The sequence below is a fragment of the Euprymna scolopes genome, chromosome 26 (genome assembly GCF_053919585.1).
Source record: "Euprymna scolopes isolate OS-2025 chromosome 26, ASM5391958v1, whole genome shotgun sequence".
Lineage (NCBI taxonomy): Eukaryota > Metazoa > Mollusca > Cephalopoda > Sepiida > Sepiolidae > Euprymna > Euprymna scolopes.
This window is the reverse complement of record NC_136507.1, coordinates 33,223,390-33,247,694: the sequence shown is the minus strand read 5'-3', so window position 1 is coordinate 33,247,694 and position 24,305 is coordinate 33,223,390. Positions and strand designations below refer to the sequence as shown.

At 32.1% G+C, this 24,305-nt stretch overlaps 1 protein-coding gene across 1 annotated transcript in view; it reads right to left on the bottom strand.

The window, feature by feature from the left end:
* The window catches only part of LOC145247978 (innexin unc-9-like), a 350,087-nt gene extending 326,743 nt beyond the window's left edge, over positions 1 to 23,344 (bottom strand). Inside the window, exon 1 of the mRNA XM_080109636.1 lies at positions 23,255 to 23,344. The gene's annotated coding sequence lies outside the window, so the exon portion shown is untranslated. The remainder of the gene's footprint in view (positions 1 to 23,254) is intronic.
* Between the last annotated feature and the right edge of the window lie 961 nt (positions 23,345 to 24,305).

Genomic DNA, 24,305 nt, shown 5'->3' with positions numbered 1-24,305 from the left:
TGAGGACAGAATATTCAAATGTATCAGATACAACCTGGCAACGCCAGGTACTTCAGCTAGTTATATATAAATATTTTTTATATTTCTAATTTTTTAAGCTAACAATTAATAATTTATTTGTGTGTGTGTGTGTGTGTGTGTGTGTGTGTGTGTGTGTGTGTGTGTGTGTGTGTGTGTGTGAGATAGAGAGAGAGAGTAAGGAGTGGAGTTATCTGTAGTTATTTATTTTTTATTATCATTATTCCATTTTCACATTAATAAAGGCACAGTGCTAGTTTGATGTGGGGGACTATTATCAGAGGCATAAGTTGCAGGGGTAATATGTAGGGAGTTGAGTAGCAAGATGTTTGTTCACATTACACTTGAACTTCTGCATGTCAGTACAGTTGGAAGCAGAAACCCGAAAGGGAATTCTAGAGTCTAGCAGTTCTGGGGTAGAAACTATTAGAGTAGAAGGCCTTCTTACATCTAGGATCTCTACTGTGTAGGGGTGGGACTTTGCTGCTCGTCGGGTTTGACGGGGGTATTTATGTCGAGGGAGCATCCACCGTTAAAATACTAGTAAAACAGGCAATGTGGTGCAACATTTCGTTGATGTAGGTTTAAGCCTAGATGTCAGTTTGTAAGATGTAAGTTGCAGGGGTACTATGTAGGGAGTTGAGCAGCAAGATGTCTGTTCACATTACATTAGATGTCAGTTTAGGAAATATCAGGTTGGAGACTCTCTTTTGAAGTTTTGTTTGTTTTTCGCTTGTTATAATGTTGCTGATAAGTTTTTAGATGTAAATATTCAAACACGTACGTGTTGTTTTATAGTCGTGACGATAAGGTGCTTTCTATATATATATATATATATATATATATATATATATATATATATATATATAATAAAAATATAACACGGAAATTACATAATTGCATCGACATTTATGTAATTTCCGTGTTATATTTTTATGTTATTGCTCTGTTTACCACATTGAGCTCTCATACCCGGATTTCCTCCTGTAATTATTCCACTATAACACACACACACACACACACATATATATATATATATATATATATATATATATATATATATATATATATATATATATATATATTACTCAGAAAGAAGGTTGTTACAGGTATATAGTGAACCTACAAAAAGAGGGCGGGGTTACTAATATCTGTCACAATAGTTCCACGAAACATTGTTACGATCGCCAGGTGCATTAAATCACGACAACAAAACAAAAAAATACCGTTACGACGTTGTGTGAAACTTTTAACAACAGCAGAAAGCGGTCGCCATATTTTCCTTTTTTTTCTATGTTCCGTCAGCGTTTCTATTTCTGTTAATGGGTTTTTGTTCAGTTTCTTCGGGAGTTATTTGCTACATGTCTCTCTCTCTCTCTCTCTCTCTCTCTCTCTCTCTCTCTCTCTCTCTCTCTCTCTCACTTCATTTTCAACTTTATAATAAAGATCAATGTGTATTTATTTGTAAATGTAACATACAGATATATATATATATATATATATATATATATATATATATATATATATATATATATATATCAAACACTACCGTGTTTTAATATATGGTTAAATGTCAATTTTACTCGTTTAGAACTGCATTAAAGCTTCCCCGCTCACTCATTTTTCAAACATTTTTTTTTTTTTTACGATTACCTCATCTTTCGATTTCCCCTTCAAACAATCATTACAGTTTATAGATCACTTCTTTTAATTGTGAAAAAAAATCCAATTTTCGTTCAGGTAAACAAAAGTTATGATCAATTCAGTTGTGTTCCAAATCGTAAAAAACGTAAGGAGGTGAGCGATGTTTATTTATACTGGTTTACATAGCAACCACGTCGCTTCAGCAATTAGTGTTGCTACTAATTCACTGCTGTCGCGGAAAGAGAAGCAACAAATGAAACAGACGTAATGAAAGAATGAAAGGGAATTAATTAGGTGGATTTTATTGAAGCAGACGAGTGCCGTACATTGCTATTATGTGTGTGTGTGTGTGTGTGTGTGTGTGTGTGTGTGTGTGTGTGTGTTACGTTTATGAGGGCGAAAATAAAGAACTGAAATTATGAAAAATGCGAGCATGAAAAGTAATATGGTTAAACTTAAACATGGAAAAGTAAAGGACTAGTTGTTAAAACTGGAAAAGAAAAAGAGAAGATATTCTTGAAAAACATAGCATAAATTCATTACTTAAAATATTGCAGCATTAAGAATTGATTATATAATGTTAAATTGATTTTTTTTTAATTTAATGCTGCAATATTTTTATAAAATATGTTATAACTTTATTATATTTTTTACTATAATATCTTGTCCTTTTCTTTTCCAGTTTTACCATCTAGTCATTTACTTTTCCATGTTTAAGCTTAACCACATGGCGAGATACTTTTAAGTGTTGCCCCAAAAATTATAGCAGTTATAAAAATAACTTTAGTTAAAAAAGAAAAAAATACCGACCCAGATTCTTATTTTTATTTATTTATGTTTGTTTGTTTCTGCGACAGCTAAGTTATATATTGTTGTGGCTTAAATGTTGAAAAAAAGAACGCGAAGGCTTGGAAACATTGAAATGAAATATACATGAACAGGAAATACAGAAATGTATATTGGTTGAATGAGACTCCGCTCAACTAACGTAACGTAAGGCTACAGCCCCCCCCCCTATTCATTTCCAGAATATGTAGGGGTGACACCCTAATATCCTCTCCCAAGCTTTGTACTTCGTAAAAGCTATTAATATCGCTTACGTTTGGGATCGATTATTAGTGGATTGGTGACTTCCTTTTTCGAACCAACCGTCGTGGTTTTAGTGTCAATTGGTGAGGGTGGAGATCAAATGTCTCAAAAATGGAAATAGTACGTTGTCGTCCTTCATAGCGATCTTGCCTTTGATGTCGCAAATAAAGTCGTCCTTTTCTGCTTCTGGTAATACCGTTGAGTTTATTGAATACCTCCTCTGGTGTGGGGAGGGGATAGTAGTAATATTTCAGAGTAGTAAAAATCCGCACAAATACAAATTTGGTTGCTTATTTGGTTTTGGTTTTTTTTTCGTTTTTTTTTTTTTCGTTTTTTTTTTTTCGTTTTTTTTTTTTGTATTTTTTGTTTTTGTTTTTCTTTTTTGTTTGTTTTTGGGGGTTTTTATGTTCTTAGTTTTTTGTTTATTTTGTTTTCTTTTTTTTCTTTTCTTTTTTGTTTTTGTTTTGTTTTGGTGGGGTTTGTTGTTTTTTGTTTTGTTTTGTTTTTTCGTAACGTATACGGTAGGGGCAGCCCATTCACTGGTGCTTAACGCCTTCTATACTTTCGATAGCATTCCGGCCTTTTCTGGCATATCAATTTTCTCGGTTGCTGCCTGAACACGGGTAGAGCGTTTCCCTTCACCTCAAATCTTGATATAGCCTTGGTACAGTTTTATAGTCCTGATGAAAAATCTCCCGGTCTTTTTTTCTTTTTAACTCATCTTTTAATTGCTGTTCCCCACTAGAGTGTTCTCCCTTATGACAGAAATTTTGTACCGGTTGGTCCTAGAGTTTAAATTGCCCCATCCAATCTGTTCTGAAGAAGTTTTCGGATGTCTTGTGCACAAAGACTTATTTTTTATGGTAGTATCAAATTTTATCTTATTGCCTGTCAATGCTTGGGCTGATTTGTTAGTTCTCCTCGGGGTTCTTCAACCTTTTCGATGTTTGTATGTTGATGAATAACAATTCTGAACCGGAATCCAGTTGTAAATCCACTTCTTTGTTTAGGATGTTAACAATTACATATTTCCGCCGGTTCCTTTCCGATTCAATATCGGATCTCTCTTGTTAGACCCTGTTATTTCTTCTGTTCTTTCTGCAATGTGCCACACTCATTATATTTTTAGCCCAATGTTGTCCGTCGCAACAACTACACGAACTTGTGGGGGATTTTGTTTGGGAAATTAGATAACTATTCTTTGAAAGTTTTTTTTTCCAAGGGAGTACTCTTTTGTTCTGTAACTAGTCCTTCGTACGTATGACACGACTGACTCCTCAATGTTTATTGAGTCTTTCTATGTGCTGGCTACACGTTGGCAATCTTCTACTAGCTTTTGGAGTGTGAGCCTTTGTTCGCTTTCGAGTCTTCAGAGAATATGTTGTCTTATCTCTGCGTTATTCTTCTAGACGGGACCTTGTACGAAAATCAAACACTTGAAACCATCCGCTGATAGCTCAGCTAGAGAAAAGCTGTTGAAGTGCTTGTTAACTATTGACGCAAATGTGAGATAATCTTCGTCGTCGCGTTTCGCCAGGTTGAAACACTTCCATCTTTTGTGAAAAAGAATTGTATTCGGACCGGAAAGTTCAAATAAAATTTGGACCGCACCGGAGAATTTCAGTTCGCTCGTTTTCTTGGGTGGTAAGTAGTCAATGAACTTACTATATTCTGTGGTCCCTAGTTTCCTTAAAAGTAAGCCGACATTTTTAGCATTGCTCTACTTTTGGCTATTAACAGTGAGTAAGTCTTCGTATCGCCTATAAAAAGTATCAAACGTCTAATCCTGCTACGGTTAGTAGGTGAATGTTTCAATCGAATTCCATATCATGTTCTGGAAAAAGCTGCGCTGCTATCATTGTGTTCCGCCCTGTTCAACATTTTTATGAAATATTCCTTTTGAAGTAACAATTTCTCCTCCAACATTTGTTGCCATTGTTGCTGGTTAGTTTCTTGTTCCTTGTGAAACTGCCGGAAACGTTGTTGTTGTTGTTGTTGTTGTTGTTGAAACTGCCGTTGAAATTGAAGCTGTCTATTTTGTTCTTTTAAATTTTCTTGTTCTTGCTGCACCTTGAGCAACTGTTATAATGGCCTTCCAGTCCTACATACAAGCGAACGACAAAATAAAAACAACTTACTTTTTTATATGAACACTGGAAACAGTATATATATATATATATATATATATATATATATATATATATATATATATGTATGTATATATATGTATATATATATGTATATATGTATATATATATATGTATACATATATATATATATATATATATATATATATATATATATATATATATATATATATATATATATCGGGTTAAAAGTATGCTCAGCTCAGTTAGAACCTATTTAAATCATTTGTGTTACTTTCGAACTACTCCTTTACCCAAAATATGACCCTCACCGGCCCATCCCACACACAGATTTTTTTTTTTCGTTCCTGCCACCCATTTACTTTTACTGGGTCCGCGTGCATCTGGTAAACTTGTTCTTCACCTATCCGGTTTTATGTTACGAGTCAATCGGCGGCTAAAACCAAAATTATCTTTTTCGTACTGCATGAAACGAAAACAGATCTTTACAAACATGCAAGACAATTCAAAATAGACAAATTAAAATCTACGTATATATATATATATATATATATATATATATATATATATATATATATATATATATACTAGCAGGGAGACCCGGCGTTGCCCAGCATTAAAGTAGAATCAACGAATGTTTCATCCTTCCATATTTTTATTATCATCAAAATCGGTGAAATCGCCAATTTTTCAATCAAATCAATTAATGCCTTCTCTTGTTGGGGACACACCGCCGTGTCTCCCCGCAATTAATTGCCTATAATGGATTGTAGTCTACATTGCACTGTAGAGAACCTGCTGTTAATTCTATGAAATTATTTTAATATAAAATAGCTTGAATTAAATTTAAAAAGTCAAAAGTCAAATATCATGGCTCAATTGTGCTCTGAAAAGAAACGGTCATTTCGGACGCGCCCCTGTCAGATCATATCAAAGAACCTATTATTGATTTTATATGCCGGGCCTTTCTGCTTGTGCGGTAATAAAACTTCTCAAATGTACTTGTGATTTTAAGCTGTATACGCTGTTAACTTTAGTCAAAATCGCTTTCTTCTTCTTTCATCTGAATTTTTTCAATTATCAATACTTATCGGAGACATTCCAGTACAAAACCTATCTAAGAACTCTGTCAGCTACATAAAGTACATTCGTGTGAAATTGAAAAAGAGGAATGAGCTCACATATCGGAAATAGACAAAAATATGAACTGACATAATATAGCAGGGGGGTTTTCTACATGGACTTAAGACAAGTTAAGATCGGAACAGATACTACACTGTAAAAATGTATTCATTTCTGATAAATAAAAACATAAATTAAGTACTTGACCATTCAAAAGTGTTGAGAAGGAATATTCATACATGTCACTGTACCTTTCATATGTCTAGCGTTTTCATGGCTAGAATCTTCAATCACCATAATACTAAACTAGCTGACCCTGTGGAAATTCCACAGAAGACTCATTCATATGTAATATATTGATGTTGGCATTCTGTAGATGTGCAGTGTAAATGGAGATGCTCTGATACAATTGTAGCTTTTTGTTAAAACTGCAAAAGTATTTATATAAGCTAGCCCGGTCGTAAAGTACGCTTAAATATGATATTTTAATTCTTGCATATTTAGCATATATTATTATGGAGATAATGTTCCATCGATTTTTATGTATTATAAAGTTGAGACTTTCAAAATAAAAAATATATATCCATATGACTTGAGTACATTAGCTTGAATCGAAACCGAAATAAAAACTTATGAATATATATATATATATATATATATATATATATAACTTGAGTTTCTTCAGCTATAATCGATACCGAAACAAAAACTTATGAAAAATTCTTGATAAAATTATTTATAAAAAATAATAGATTACTAGAGTGTCATCAGCTATAATCGAAACCGAAACCAAAACTTATAAAGAATTCTTGGTAAAATTATTTATGCCAAGAAATGGAACTGCATAACAATTAAACGACCCGAATGTAAGCGTGACACTGGAAATAACACGCTATCGTATTAATATATATATGTGTGTGTGTGTGTGTGTGTGTGTGTGTGTGTGTGTGTGTGTGTGTGTGTGTGTTTATTAAAGAGTGTTCAATGGAGGACAGATTAGGTATATATAGTTTTTTATTATACAAATATTATTGACTACATATGTGCATACATGTTTCGGCGGAGTCCCTATTTAAAGAGACCTAGCTGGTCAGACCAAAGAAAGAAACTTACTGAAACGAGAATCACAGTTCAATTCGTTTTGTATATAAAGAAATATCTGGGTGAAAGAAAAGGGGGGGTATAGTTTGTGAATGTAGAGAGTAGAGGTTTTTAGAGAGTAGGGGTGGGGGAGAGGGAAGAGGGAAGTACGATTCGACCTGGTTAGGCTATCACGGCGGGGGAGGTGACAGTTTCATTTTAAACTAGACGATTGTCTCTGTTTGGTTTGGCACACCTTTAATAATTAATACATATCATCTCAATCAATTTAAATTACATAAAAATAAACTCATTTCATTTCAGTTACGCACCTATATTTGAATTTTAACGGACATATTTTTTCCACAAAAAATATTAACTGCGTCATATCTTTTAAAAATATGAACGGCTATATGACGTCATTAAAAATTTCACTCTCCTTTTTTGAATTTCCGTTTCTGAAATGAAACAGTGTCACACTTTTTACAAGATACTTTTTTCAATGTTTGTACTGGTGTTTTTGTTTTCTTGATTGCATGCATCTAGAAGAAGTCTTGCAATAAAGACGAAACGTTGATGAACACATAACTCGGTTTGTTTCTTTCTCTCTCTCTCTCTCTCTCTCTCTCTCTCTCTCTCTCTCTCTTTCTTTCTTTCTTTCTCTGTCTCTGTCTCTGTCTCTGTCTCTCTCTCTCTCTCTCTCTCTATATATATATATATATATATATATACATATATGTGTGTGTGTGTGTGTGTGTGTGTGTGTGTGTGTGTGTGTGTATGTATAAAATACGCATCACGTGCGCTTGAAAGCCAAATACAACGTAATATTAGTAAAATAAACAAATATTTTACTTGTTTGAAATTTATCACAAATATATTTCAGAGGTATACTCCATCTTCAGTGTGTTGTTTCCTTTTTTCTTTTCTTCTTCCTTGCAATGTTGTAAATTTGGAGAAATAATCTGTTTGTAAAGAGCCGCGGGTTGTTTCTGGCGGTTGTATTTTGAAATGTTTGAACTGTGCGTAGGCAACGCGAGAATAACGTCAAAAATGAGAGTTCATATAGAAACGTTGTTTTAATTTGAATAAAATAAAATAGGCATCAAGTGCGCTTGAAACATCTCTGAAATATATTTGTGATGAATTTCAAACAAGTAAAATATTTGTTTATTTTCCTAATATTACGTTGTGATTTGGCTTTCAAGCGCACGTGATGCGTATTATATATATATATATATATATATATATATATATATATATATATATTCAAATTAAAACAACGTTTCTATATGAACTCTCATTCTTTGAGATATATATATATATATATTATATATATGTATATATATATTATATATATATATATTATATATATATATATATTCAAATTAAAACAACGTTTCTATATGAACTCTCATTCTTTGAGATATATATATATATATTATATATATGTATATATATATTATATATATATTATATATATATATATATATATATATATATATTCAAATTAAAACAACGTTTCTATATGAACTCTCATTCTTTGATATACATGTATATATATATATATATATTATATATATATATATTATATATATATATATATTATATATATATATATATTATATATATATATATATATATATATATATATATATATATATATATATATATATATGTTCTCAAAACGGCATGATCAAGTTGACACACCGGTTTTCGTCAGATCACCGAGGTTAAGCAACATTGAGGATGGCTAGTACCAGATGGGTGACCATTTGGGAATTCTAGGCGTTTTATGTACTTTCCGCTTATGTCGGCATTTGTTTTCAATCCTTTTGAACCTCCACTTGCCACTGATATTTAACAATATCGACTCACGGCAGCTGTGGTTACAGGTTGCATAACTCTTAACACATAAATTTCACGCTCAGGCAGCCTTCAGTGAGTATCCATAGTCTTTCAAGACTGAAGGAAGCCATATCCTCAAAATATATACATCTATATCTCAAAGAGAGATGAATCAATCGTTCACCATATCTAAAACAGTTTTTTAAAAAAATGGTCTCCGTTCTGTCTCTTCTCTGGAGACAATGGATACCCCCTGTAAGAGTGGCTGCATACGTAATTGTGAAGCAATTATTGCTCAATCTCAGACCTCACTTCTAAGTTAGCATTGCCTGATTTCAGTGGTAAGAAGAAATTTAGAATGACTGGAACCAACTCAGGGAGCACATCCAGCACTTAATATTCCCAAATGGTCCCCCTTTTTTTTTTAGTACTGACCAGACTCAATGGCCTTGATGGAGGGGAGACTAAAACTTGCTGCTATGGTTTCAAATGATCTGAAATAACAACAAGAGGAGACTTGATTCCAAATATTTCTTTTTTGTTATATATCATTTTCTTTTGGAAGTAGGGTACGATTATGAAAATCCCCAGAATCAAATAATCCTTATACATTGCGAAATCTTCTGGGTTTGACCTTTACTCCTGATCTGAAATGGAACAAGTACATCAAATCTGTTGCCAAGGCCGCAGGATAAATGGTGGGATCCTTCTATCGATCCAGTAGATATCTCACTGCTGAATCAATTCTCTATCTATTAAAAAGCAGGTACGTCCAATGATCTGGGCAGGAGTTGCTAGAAAGCACTTATCCTGCCTTGATAGAGTTTAAAATAGACTTCGTAGCCTTGTAAGGATGTCTTTTTATCTTCCCTGCAACCTCTATCTCACAGAAGAGATATTGCTAGTTTTTCTCTGCTTTATCGTAAGTTTCATGGCAAGTGTTCGACTGAGCTCCAATCTACGGTCTCCCCTCGCCAAACTTTCACAAGAAACACTCGTCTAGCTGAAAACACTATCAATAATTCCCCCACTCTTTATCTGTGCCTAAACCTAAACGTAGATTCCATGAGCAAAGCTTCTTTCTCAGAAGTGCACGCTTGTGGAATTGCCTTCCATTTTCCTGCTTTCCAGATGACTACAACATGGTTGTCTTCAAGTCCGACGTAAACAAGTTTTTGATGAGCCGTTCCATATAAGTTAACAAATTTACCAAATTTCCATTACTAACGATTACTATATTGTCAATTGAGTACTGTACACTCCTAACCCTTATCCTCGAGTAGTCCCAGGGCCTTGATAAGTAGTGATTCCTATGTAAAAAAAAAGGAAGGAGATATAACATATGAGAAATATTTGGAATCAAGTCTCCCCTAGAAACTTGATTCCAAATATTTGAAACCATAGCAGCAAGTTTTAGTTTCTACTCGATTAAGGCCAGAGGTTTTAGGAGAAATATCAAATATTTTGTAATTCATATGCAAAACTAGGAAAAAACATTGGTATCTTTCCACCCTAAAAAAACTCCTTTAAAATTACCACTAATATATGTTTTCCAGGGTGCCGAAAACGGAAATAATGTTTAAAATTCCAGGAAACGAGCCGTTTCCAAGTTATAAAGGAATGGTAATTTTAAAATTGGGAACCAACTTTTCTGTATTAATTTTACATAAAATGGACACCAACTTTATAGCTACCATTTCAGGGGAGGGCGACGTCTGTTACTTTTTTAGGGGTGTTGTTTTCTATAGGTTTCGGATGTACTGAAAACGAATGACGCATTTAAATTTTCCGCAAATAATAATTTTTTCGTGTATAAGGTAATGTAATTCTTTATGTTATAAGTGGTGGTCATTGTTGTACGCGCAAGCACACATATTTTTACTTAATACCCACGAAAACCTATTATAGTGGTAATTTTAAAGAATTTATTGAGGGTGGAAAGATACTGCAGCTTTTACGAAGCATTTTATGGCTGTTAGGAAAAGCCAAATATAGGCTATGGATGATGGATGATTCCTTTAATGTGTGACCTTAACAGCACATGTCACATTATCCACTATACAATTAAAGTCATTAGCTTTCCAACGAGCCTTTATTTGTTCAATTCTGATCTTTAGTCGATGAGATTTGAAATTTGTAAAATTGCCCAAAAAGGTGGTGTATATATATATATATATATATATATATATATATATATATAAATAAAAAGGTGGTGTATATATATATATATATATATATATATATATATATATATATATATATATATATATATAACCAGTAGAGTTTAGTTTCCTAGAAGTACATCCAATGAAACAACATGTGTCTACCAAAGAGTGCTCAATGAGTAAACAGAGCAGGTATATGAAATTTATTTATACAAACATTGATAGCTACATATGTGCATACATGTTTCTGTAATCACCCAACGCGGGTGATTACAGAAACATGTATGCACATATGTAGCCATCAATGTTTGTATAAATAAGTTTCATATATATATATATATATATATATAAGTTAGAAAAGCATTTCATCCAAATGTTTTTACTATAGGCTTTAAAAATAAAGGTACAAGATTGAATTTGAAATTAATTTATCTTCAAAGTGCACTTTCATAAATTTTACAAAGTAAGGTATAAAATTTGAATTTAAATTGAATCAAAAAATTACCTTGGATTTATTTTATGTAACGTATATATATATATATAATCTTCAAAAAGCCTACAAATTTTCATATCATTTCGCCGCATAGAAGAAAAGATTTGGCTACGAGTGTGTGTGTGTAATATATATATATATATATATATATATATATATATATATATATATATATATATATATATATATACATAGAGCGCAAAATTTTGTTGAAAATTCAAAGACTCACGTTTTATTTTCCATAACCTTCGTTCATTTCCTGGATTTTCCATTACAGCTGTTTCATTAATGAGTTGGCAATTTTACGATTTATGTTTCCGTAAAAATATCCTGTCCCCACCAACTTCTTCAGATGTTTATCCATTATATATATATATATATATATATATATATATATATATATATATGGATATATATGCATATATATACATATACATATTTATATGCATATATATATATGCATATGCATATAGATGCATGTACATATACATATATATGCCTATATATATATATACATATACATATATATATACACACGTATATACATATATTAAAAAGTTATATATACCATATACATGTATATATATGTGTATATATATATATATGTACATATATATCCATATATATACACATAAATATATATGCATATATATATATGCATAAATATATATGCATATATATATATGCATATATATATATACATATATATATGCATATATAAAAAAACAGGCTTCTTCAGTCTTTTTACAGATTATAGAACCCACGAAGGGTTGCCTGCGCGTTGGTGCAGGAGGTGCGCAATCTCCAACCGCACCTCTCCTGGGTCGACATTGTTAAATACCAGTGGTAAGTGAAGTGTATGTACAGGATGACTGGAAACAAATGCCGAGAGGAGCAGAGAGCACATACAGCGCCTAAAATTCCCAAATGGTCACTCGTCTTGTACTAACCAGGCTCAACGTTGCTTAACTACGGTGATCTGAGGAGAACCGGTGTGTTAACGCGATTAATGCATATATATATATATATATATATATATATATATATATATATATATATATATATATATATAAGAAGGTTGTAGTTTGCTTGAAGCATTGTTGAAGAAAATTATAAGGTAAAATTAAAAGCCAAGAACAATGCGAGATTTTTTTTTTATATATATAGAGTAAAATTAAATGCAAACAAAAGAAATAAAGTTCTTTTTTTTGTTGTTTGTTTTTTCTTTTTCACACAAATTTTAACTCTAAACAACAGTAATTTTTTTTTTCTGTTGTATTCAATGGTGATATAAATCTCAATATATTTCAGACTTATTAGTCCATTTTCAAGAGAAGACAGCGGAAGAGTGTTCAAAATTGGAAAAGTAGCCGCAGAGTTTGCCACGTGATACCGCGAAATATAGAACAAAGAATGACGTTAGGAGAACGTTAAAATAAATCAGTTGATGTTTGAAATACTTGTTGTGTTTGTGAATCAAGGGAGATGACTATTCAAGCAAGTTTTTTTTTTGTTTTTTTTTAATTATTGTTTTTCTTATGTTTTAAACTTATATTATAAAAGCGGAGCTCAATTCCAGTCTATTGTTTAGTGTGGGAGTATTTTTTGAAATTTAATTACTGTTGTTTAGAGTTAAAATTTTTGTGAAAAAGAAAAACAAACAACAAAAAAAAGAACTTTATTTCTTTTGTTTGCATTTAATTTTACTCTATATATAAAAAAAAATCTCGCATTGTTCTTGGCTTTTAATTTTACCTTATATATATATATATATATATATATATATATATATATATATATATATATATATATATATATATATATATATATATATATATATATAACTTTTTAATAGTACAAAAACTGTATAATGCTTTAGAAATAATATATGAACAAACCCTAGTGGCATTTGAAGATTTTGTAGTCAGCGCCAATTATTTTACATAAGCCGTCACTTTGCCGAAAAAAGAAGTTCATTAGATAATTGGACCTGCTCAGAGAAATAAATTGTGACGCAAGGGTTGCGCAATTACTAACCATATATATTTTGAATCAACACTGCTTGATTCCAGTCGAAAGAAGAAGTCCAGTTCGGCTGGAAACAATACCGACATAAGCCTCCATTATAATTGTATATATTCTTTTTTATTTTATATTTTTTAAATTTTTTTTTCATTCTATATTATTGTATATATATATTTTTACATTTTATATTATTGTGTATATATTTTTTATTTTATATTATTCTATATATATTTTTTATTTTATAATTATGTATATATATATATTATTTTATATTATGTATATATCTTTTTTATTTTATGTTATTGTATATATATTTTTTATTTTATATTATTTGTTATGTATTTTTATTTTATATTATTGTATATATATTTTTTTTTATTTTATATTATTGTATATATACTTTTTTATTTTATGTTATTGTATATATTTTTATTTTATATTATTGTATACATATTTTATATTTTATATTATTTGATATGTATTTTTATTTTATATTATTGCATATATATCTTTTATTTTATAATTTTGTATATATCTTTTTATTTTATACTATTATATATATTTTTTATTTTATATTATTGTATATATATATTTATGTTATATTATTGTCTATATACTTTTTTTAGTTTATATTTTTGTATATGTATTTTTTATTTTATATTATTGTATATATATTTTTTATTTTATAATTATGTATATTATTATTTTATATATATGTTTATTTTATGTTATTGTATATATATTTTTATATTTTATATTATCGTAGATATTTTTTACTTTTATATTATATATGTATTATTTTATTTTATATTATTGTATCTATATATATTTTTATTTTATTGTATATATTTTTTATTGTATATTTTTGTATATATATTTTTTATTTTATATTATTGTATATATTTTTTATATTATTGTATATATTTTTTTATTTTATATTATTGTATATATATTTTTTATTTTATATTATTGTATATATATATTTTTTTATATTATTGTATATGTTTTTTATGTTATTGTATATATATATATATATATGTGAGTGTGTTTGTGTGTTTGACTCGTTTAGTCACCTATTGAAATTGGTTTATATTGTTTGAATAAGAAAAATTAATCCTTCCTTTTTAGATGAAAATACAAAATCAAAAATAACTCTCATTCGGCTCTTTTTCTCGTCCTCTTTTTCCAGCCACAAGTTAAATAGTATTACTAATAGGATGCTATTTCTTTTTCACAGACGAGTCTCAACCACGTTTAGGCATAAATTTACGTCTCCGTAGTTAACATTCGAAATAGATTTTATGGGAAATATCAACATATGCTTTTCGTATCAGACAAATATAATATGATATATGTGTGTAAGTGTGTGTATGTGTGTGATTTAATCTACGTATTTTATATGTAAAGTAATATTTTCCTCTATTATATTGACAAGTTTAGCTTCAGAGACAGACGGTGCATATAAAACCTTCGTATGCGAGTTCACTTATTTGGACGTGTTTCTTTTCAAATTGTTTCATTTCGATTGCAATGTTTTATGCCATCTTCTCTGATTGTTAATTTTAGCGGCGACTAGTAGTGACTAACTCTCAACAATAATAAGTGAACAGCCTTCGGTCCATAATGAAAAGAAATAGTGTAGAAATATAATTAGAATTACTTCCGTATTAAACTGCCTTTCATGTTAATTTTTACTCGATTAGCAATTACGCGGCAAATAGAAATGCCTTCCAAACGTTACGTTTTTATATTACAAATAATGTATAAGACAACAACATTCGTTTTTCGCATAAGATTCTTGGAATAACAAACCGACAAGACAAGTGTTGTATTAACCAATAATGATGATCATGGCATACAATTGTTTACTTCCGTTTGTAATGCATGAAGGCTTTAGTTTTTGATCTACTTACCAACTCTTTTGTTATTTGCTTAATACAAAATATATACAGGAATGCACTTTAATCACGTAAATTACAATAGCTAATAGTATACATACACACATAAATAAATATATGCATATATATATATATATATATATATATATATATATATATATATATATATATGTAGTCACCAACATACAGTTCTGTTTCGTTGTATCACAACTCGTCAGTGCTGCTAGACTAGCAGCTCGTCCAAGATGAGGATTGAATCTAGAACCATCGCGTTGTTAGTCAGCAGTTCTACAGATCGACCCACGGGAGCGCTGCCCGCAAATAACCTCACCAAATGTCTACTTAAAACAAACATTCGTCCACCACTTTTTTAGTACGCAAACCGCTTATTTATAGGCAAACAGCGAGCCTCGCATTTTTCAGCCAATTAAGTACCGGTTGAGATTATTTACGACAGTGCTCTACCCAAAGAGGGGGGCTTAAAATATAAAATCTGTTTCGTTGTATATATATATATATATATATATATATATATATATATATATATATATATATATATACTTCATTTATTCACATAAAATTAATATACGAAAGTATAAATTTATGCGTAAACATTAAGTATTTACTTTAAAAGTGCTCAATACGTAGGTAGAGCTAATTAGTAAGTTCTGAAATATATATGGCGATTAAGCTACACTGAATATTCCGCGTTTAATCCACTCTAGGACTCTTCAGGCTTATGCGCGAATTTTGTGGTTGTCTGTCGTTTTTATATACGCACCTTCTTTTGAGATTTTAGTTAGCCAATCAGCTTTCTAGTATCCACCGCGCCCTTCATATCAACCAATGAACATGCACTTACCGGATCACGCCTCTGGTTGACCTGTTCCTTTGTGTGTGCTCTATTTAGCCTAGATATCTAGTTTCTTGGCCTGTTTTAAATCTAGGTTAGGGTTTTTTATGTTAATTTATATATATATATATATATATATATATATATATATATATATATATATGCATACATATATGTGTGATAGTATATGTATATTCATGTTTATTTAATTTATATATTTGTTTATTTTCTATTGTTTTTGTAAGTTTTAAAATTATAGAAATAGCGAACAACTGTGTTCACAAGATAAAATTTACTCTAGGATAGCGATACAAAATAATTTATATATATAAAAACGACAGACAACCAAAAAATTCGCGCATAAGCCTGAAGAGTCCTAGAGTGGATGAAACGCGGAATATTCAGTGTAGCTTAATCGTCATAAATATTTTATAACTTACTATATATATATATATATATATATATATATATATATATATATATATATATATATATATATATATATATATATATATATACAAAAGGATTCACCATTTTTCAAGGACCGGAGGCCACTCAAGGATAAGGGTTAAGGGTTAATGAATGTACAGTGGTCAAGGGGAACATGTCAGTCATCGTTAGTAGTAGAAATTTGGTAAGCAAAATGCAGCAATGTTTTCAAGGAGGTCTTGGATGTTGTTCTAAAGTTAAGTGACTTTAAAAACTGAAGGCAGATGAAAAGTCTTCTGAACAAAACGTCCGGTGCCATACGCAGCTTTAGCCACAGCAGAAAATGAAGATTCCAAAAATCTTCTCACTATTAACATCCACAAGGGATTATTTCAATTTAACCTGCCTTCCATTTAGGGGCAAGTCAGTTCCAGCGATATTCAAACAAACTATGGATACAATGTTCACATAATTGCCAGGATTTTCCGCCTACATTGGTGAAATCATCGTTACAGGCATATCCCAAGAGGAACTTCTGCATTGTCTTACTCCCATGCTGGATCAAATTAAAAATATTGATTTCACTTAAGATCAGACAAATGCAAATTCTTCCAAGCTTCTGTGAAATAACTTGGAGTCATATTAGACAAAAATGGTCGAAAACCAGATCCGGACAATATTCAGGCAATAAAGTACATGGCAGCTCTTAAGGATATTGCAACACTACGATCCTTTCTGGGCCTTGTAAGTCATTGTGGTTCTTTTTTATCCAAACTGCACAAGTTATGGGGGGCTCTGAATAATCTTTTATAAAAGGATATCAAATGGAACTGGTCAAGCAAATGCAAAGAATCATTTGAAAAATCAAAACACTTCTTAGTTCTGATCTATTGCTGACACACTGCAATCCGTCATTAGACATTACTGTTGTGACGGATGCTCCGGACTATGGGGCCGGAGCAGTAATATCACATAATGTTCCTGGTGGAAGTGAAAAGGCCATTGCACACGTTGACGCCTACTGAACGAAAGTATAACCAAATTGAAATAGAAGCCCTAACAATTATATAAAGAAATTTCGCAAAATGCTATATGGCCATCATTTTACTCTGATCACAGACAACAGACCCTTAATAAGTATTTCTTGGTTCCAGGAAAGAAATTCCAGTCCATACAGTAAACTGCTTGCAAAAATAGGCAACTATGCTTTACGGTTAGACTTTTATATAAAGTAGCAACCAGGCAGCAAAATTTGCCATGCAGATGCGTTATCCTGACCTATCTCATTTCATCGCTGCTATACCTGTAAAACCTGAAGTTGTCTCTGCACTTGTTTGCACAGTGAGATCGCTATCTGTCACTTCAGAGATAATCCAGGAGGCTGTAGCCGCAGATCTATTATTACAAAAAGTTCAACATTTTCATCTCACAAGCTGACCAAAAAACATGCACTGGCCAGCAACTTCAACCATTTTTTAAGAAAAGATCTTTTGAGTTCGTCATCAATGGAACACTTCTCATTGGAGAACGTGTTGTTTTCGCATTCAAACTCAAGAACAGAGTTCTCAAGCAATTCCACTATCACGGAATTAATCGGATGAAATCCTTGGCACGTGGCTATGTGTATTGGCCAACCATGGACAAGCAATTAGAGGAACTTATAAAAAGTTGTGCCAAATGTCAACTGGTTTCAAAGTCTCATCGGAAAACAACATTGCATGCATGGCCTACTCAAGAAACCCCTTGGTCAAAACTACACATTCTGAACCAATTAATGGGCAGCATTGCCTAACATTGGTTGATTCTTACAGTAAGTTGCCAGAACAGAACAGAAACATCCATTTCGAATGCGGCCCTCTCTTATCTAAGAACTTACTTTGGATTTTATGCTCTGGACCCTTCTGCATATGTGTGGTGATAAAACTTGTAAAATTCGCTTATGTTAGGCTGTATAAGGGTGTTAACTTTGGTCAAAATCGGATCGTTGAGAACAATTTTCCTTGCTCTCATTTACAATTTAATGTGTGATATATTTCTTGTGGTCTATTAGTCTTGCCGGATGCCAGGATAAGAATTCATTTAGTCTAGTTCAGTATCGAACTTACTAGAGAGAATTGCACCATTCCTCATAAAAACCAGTGTTGGTTAGTCATACTTTGGAGATCTTATTTGGGCCGCGAATACTACGTGGTTTTTTATTTAATAAGTCTCTCCAGACGTCCAGAACTCTCCACCTGCTTCGATAGCATTTGCAAATAAATTTGGGTTATCGCAACAGCGGCTCACCATTGATTTCTCGCTGGCAGCGGCCATTGGTCTGTACTGGAATTTGAGTGGCACTAAGCCTCCCCAAGGTCCCAATTCTCTTCGCGCTTGTCCAGCGGAGGTCTGGTCAGCGCTCTCTCCTCGGTCTTTCACTCCCCCTTGACCTTTTTCGGCTATTTGGTTTCACACTTTGTTTTTTGTGGGGGGGGCGATGAGGGGACAATGGGAGGGGATATGTTATGGGAATGTAGAGCTTATTATTATTCTCTATTATGATTTTTCGTTTGTTTTTTTTGGGGGGGGGGGCAAACTTGATATATATATATATATATATATATTTATATCCAGTAAATAAAACGTTGTTTAGTAAATCGTTATTTTTTTTTAATTTTTTGCATTTTTTTTGTATTTGCATGCACTAAACATGGATATAAATATCACTAAAACATCCGCTGGGTCATAAGCTTCATTTCGGTACCTTACTTGTCTGGGTTGGTTGCCTGTAGGCTGAGATAAGCCGCGTCACACACACACACACACACACAGACATTAGGAAAATTTATAATAATATTAGTCAGGGTAGAAAAATGACTTTGGTATTTCATCATCTGCTCTGTTTATGCCAGCATACTTCGAGACACTGACTTCTACTAAGGTTGCTTCTTTCTACTTCTTGTCACGTATCGCTATATCAGGTTTTATTGTTCCGTTTTCTATGTAAGTCATAGTAGATGGCGAATGACTTATTTCCGACTGTTCTTTCTGGTATATATTAACAGGATAGAATGTCGCGAAAACCCCTGTTTCTTTGGATAGGACCGCACAACGCAAAGTTCATATGAAGAAAAGCAAAAGAACTGAAAAATTTCGTTTTAAATATCTTTTTAAAAAAAACGCGTTTGTCTTGGATTTTATTGTATTAGCTCCATGCAAGAAAAAAGACACTGAAACATTTATATACGTTCATCTCGTATCATTTGAATTCTTCGGACTACTGTTCTCATCTTGAGGGTCATTTTCACAACGTTTCGGCCGATGTAACCTCCGACCTTCTTCTGGTGTATCTTTGTCGAACTCGGGAATTTTTACAGAATTTCGAACGCAATCCTTTATTCACTTCACGGGGGTAGTATGTTCTTGTTCTGTTAACCATGACTAGATAAAGGTCCTAAGTAATTCGCAATTGTATTTTTCGGTCGCCCACACTGAGAATTGTACCTTCAACCTTCAGGAGAATATCACTTTTACAATTGATTTTCTCCAAGTACTCTAACTACTGCGCCACGAGTCCTTTGAATATTCAAAATTCCGTCCAAAATTCCCGAGTTTGACAAACATTTACGGATTCAACAATATACACCTGAAGAAAGTTGAAACGTTGTAAAAAAAGATACTCTGGATGAAAAAAGGAATCCGAAGAATCCAAATTGATACGAATAATAAATAGTCGTCTCAATAATTCAGAAACGTTACCTTTATGTCGGTCCGGTCGGGAAAACTGGGAGAGGGGAGTGGTTCGAGAAAAGAAGCTGACAGAGGAGAAAAACTTTCGGCATCTAGGAAGCTCCATAATGAAGGGATGGGATTTTGCTGCCAGTCAGTTGAATGGCAGGTATTTACGTTGATGGGAGGTATAAATGTAGTAATATTGTTGAACACGTTCCAACACTATTGAAGGAAGTAAGATAACTGAAGCTATTCAAGATTGTGGCGATGCGACAGAGTCTGAAGTTGTTTGTAGCAGGGGACTCATATTGGGGTAATACATAGAACGGATATAACGATAGTAATGATGAGGGAGAGAGAAGACATTTATACAGTTCTGGGATGCTTGGAACTTCATATATATATATACTGACTGGAGATGTATACAGGTTCTTAACACAGACGATGGGAGATACATAATTTTGTAAGGGTTACACAAAGTTCATTACAAGATGTTTAACACGTTACCTTTTGAGTGTTGAAAGATGACACATGACAACAGTTTTACAAAAACACAATGATGATTATTCATTCATTGGACCGGTTGAATGCTGATGACGTCAGAAATTCAAATTTGGATCTACATGGTTAATCTTCTACCCTTCGCTTCCAACGGGTACCACTGACTGCCAACTGACTGACTCTCAACTCTCTTTCTGACTGACTCTCTGAGTGACTCTCAGACTGACTAACTCTAGCTCCTATATTGAGAATCCCCCTTCGTTATGACGTCAGAAGTGTGTTTTCCAAACGTGACCAATTCACGTGGCTATGCACACGATTTTGACAACAAAAGAACACTCAACATATGACTTTAGCCTATTTTTTAACAATATATTTTTAATTCGTATTGTTCATTCTTTTTGGCTGACCTTTTTAACATTCCGATTCCAAACAGAATGAACAACCAATTCTTTTTATGATATAAACAATATCTACCTATTTCTAATAGAATTTATCAATAGTCTAAATTCTGACATCCCAATTCTTAACTTTGCTTACGAGGTTCGTATCTCGGCTTATCCTAATCTCATTTTCACCTATCTAATACTCTTTTTATTTACATGGAAAGGGGACAGCCGTTCCCTGTTACAAAGCTTGATAGACATTGCGGAACCAATTAGATTAAAAACTTTTATTTTAACAACAAGCAAAATTGTGATATTAGGTTTCGGATTTTTTTTTTTTTTTTTTTTGTAAGATGAGGATTTTTTTTTTTTTTTGTAAGATGAGGATTTTTTTTTTTTTTTGTAAGATGAGGATTTTTTTTTTTTTTTGTAAGATGAGGATTTTTTTTTTGTAAGATGAGGATTTTTTTTTTTTTTTTTGTAAGATGAGGATTTTTTTATTTTTTTTGTAAGATGAGGATTGAATATCTGTATTACTTGGATTATTCGGACTACTTTTCTCATCCTCAATTTTATTCTACAAAACGTTTCGGCCGATGTAAACTCCGACCCTCTTCAGGTGTATTTTATCAGACGCTGACATATTTATGTCGATCTCGGAATCTATACGCAATTTCGAACTGAACCCTCTGAGATAGATTTTTCTCGTTCTGTCAGCCATTAATAAGTAGAAGTTTAAGTAATATTTATTTTATTATTAGTTAGTATCGCCTATAATGCGGGTTGAACCTTCAATTCCCAGGAAACTGTTACTTAGAACTGATTTTACTTAACGTTTTTATACTTTTCACTATGCGTATTGTATCATATTTTCTGTCCTAATTCAGTGGTAATAAATCCTGCTAGATTGGGGCTAATTTTATTGATATTCCATCAGAACACGGTCTATTAACGTACTTGTGAAACAAACACACAGATATAACATTGCGGCGATGGGAGAGAGGTTGGAGCTTGGCCGATAGTGCGGGACCTATTAGATTTGAAACACTTTTTTGGACTCTATCTAAGAGTGAGAGAGTATTGTTTTGTTTTTTTTTGTTTTGTTTTTTGTTGTTTTTTTTTCAGCCTCATCCAGAGTACTCCTTTTTTGTCGGATCTGGATTTTCCCCACATTAAGAAGCAACCTTGTTTCTAACTTTGCCCCCGAGGTTAGGGGTGGGGATAAATAGAGACTCCAGAGTCTAATGTACGTGAATAATTTTTTTGTTTCGTTTTGTTTTTTTTATGTTACTTTTTTTGCTTGCCTCCCCACGAGTGCAGTGTTAGACACAATATCGGTTTTAAATGTGGAGAGGGAAAACGAGCTCCCCATAAGCGGCACTGTGGTTAGTAACAAAAATAAAAAAAATGTATCAGTTATGAAGGATTTCTCTTCCACTAACAGAGACCAAAAAAGTGAACTGCAGCATCAGATCAGATACTACACTTTGATCCTGGCCTGAAGGCGAAGAGCATTTTTTTCTATTTTGAATAACATCCAAGATGATAAAGGAAGACCGAAAACCCCAAATTGTAAAAAAAATAAACGATGATTTATATTGTTTTGATCGGAACATTGTTCTCATCTTCAGTGTTATTTGTGCAACGTTTCGGTCGATGTAGATGTCTGACGAAGGTCGGAGGCTACACCGGCCGAAACACTGTGCGAATAACACTCAAGATGAGAACGATAGTTCTATTTAAACAAGAAAAACAGACAATCAGCCCTCATCTAAAAAAAAAAATTAGAAACTAATAAACGAGGAGTTTTAAAGAAAGAAGATTGTGAAAATTTGTGATGAATAAATAAGTTTTTTTAAAAAAAAAAAAAAAGATTCTACTTACTGACTGATTTTCATCCATGTTTAAAAGAATCCGCGGACTTTGTCCTGTGTAAATATCCCCCCGCGTCTGTCGGTAAAATGTCCTCGCGCACAAACAGAAATCCCTTGCAGCCGGTCGAGCAAACATCGGTAAGATAAGAAACAAAAAATACAAGAAAGAATACAAACGCAAAACGTAAAGATTCCACGTTGTTGTTGTTGTTGTTGTTGTTGTTGATGATGATGATGTGATTTTTCTTCTTCCTCTTTTTGCCGAAAAGTTAGTATATAAAAAAAAAAGCACTAAAAGAAAAACAGCTAAGATTCCCTTCTGGCTGATATAGGGTCGGTATCGGGTGGGAACGTCACAGAAATGCGTTATGGTGTGCACCCGTGCAACATGAGGATACAAATTTGGGCGTTTAGAACTACTTGGAATATATATATATATATATATATATATATATATATATATATATATATATATATATATATATATATATATATATGACTACTTCATTTAATCACATAAATTAATATATGAAAGTATAATTTTATGCGTAAACTAAGTATTTACTTAAACAGTACTCAATACATAGGTAGAGCTAGGTAGTAAGTTAGCATAAGCCTGAAGAATCCTATTGTGGATGAAACGCGGAATATTCTGTGTAGCTTAATTGCCATATATATTTTTCTAACTTTATATATATATATATATATATATATATATATATATATATATATATATATATGTATATGAACAAATGATTAATAAAACATGTTAAAAGACATCTTGAAAAAGAGTTAAAAACATATTTAATTTTAAAAAAGGAAGCACAAGATAAGTGGATAGTCCTTAATCCGCGGAGTTTCGAAGAAATACTCTCCTTCTCACCAGAGGGCAGGAATTAGCAAAATGCGGGATCGGATTTTGCATATAAAAGTATTTAATGAAACTACAAGTAAGTCACAGATCTTACTTGGTTAAAAAAAAGAGTGAGGTAAGGGGAATAGGAGATAAAAGAAAAATGATAAAAGATTTCACATGAATGGATAGTCCGGTGAAGGGTAAA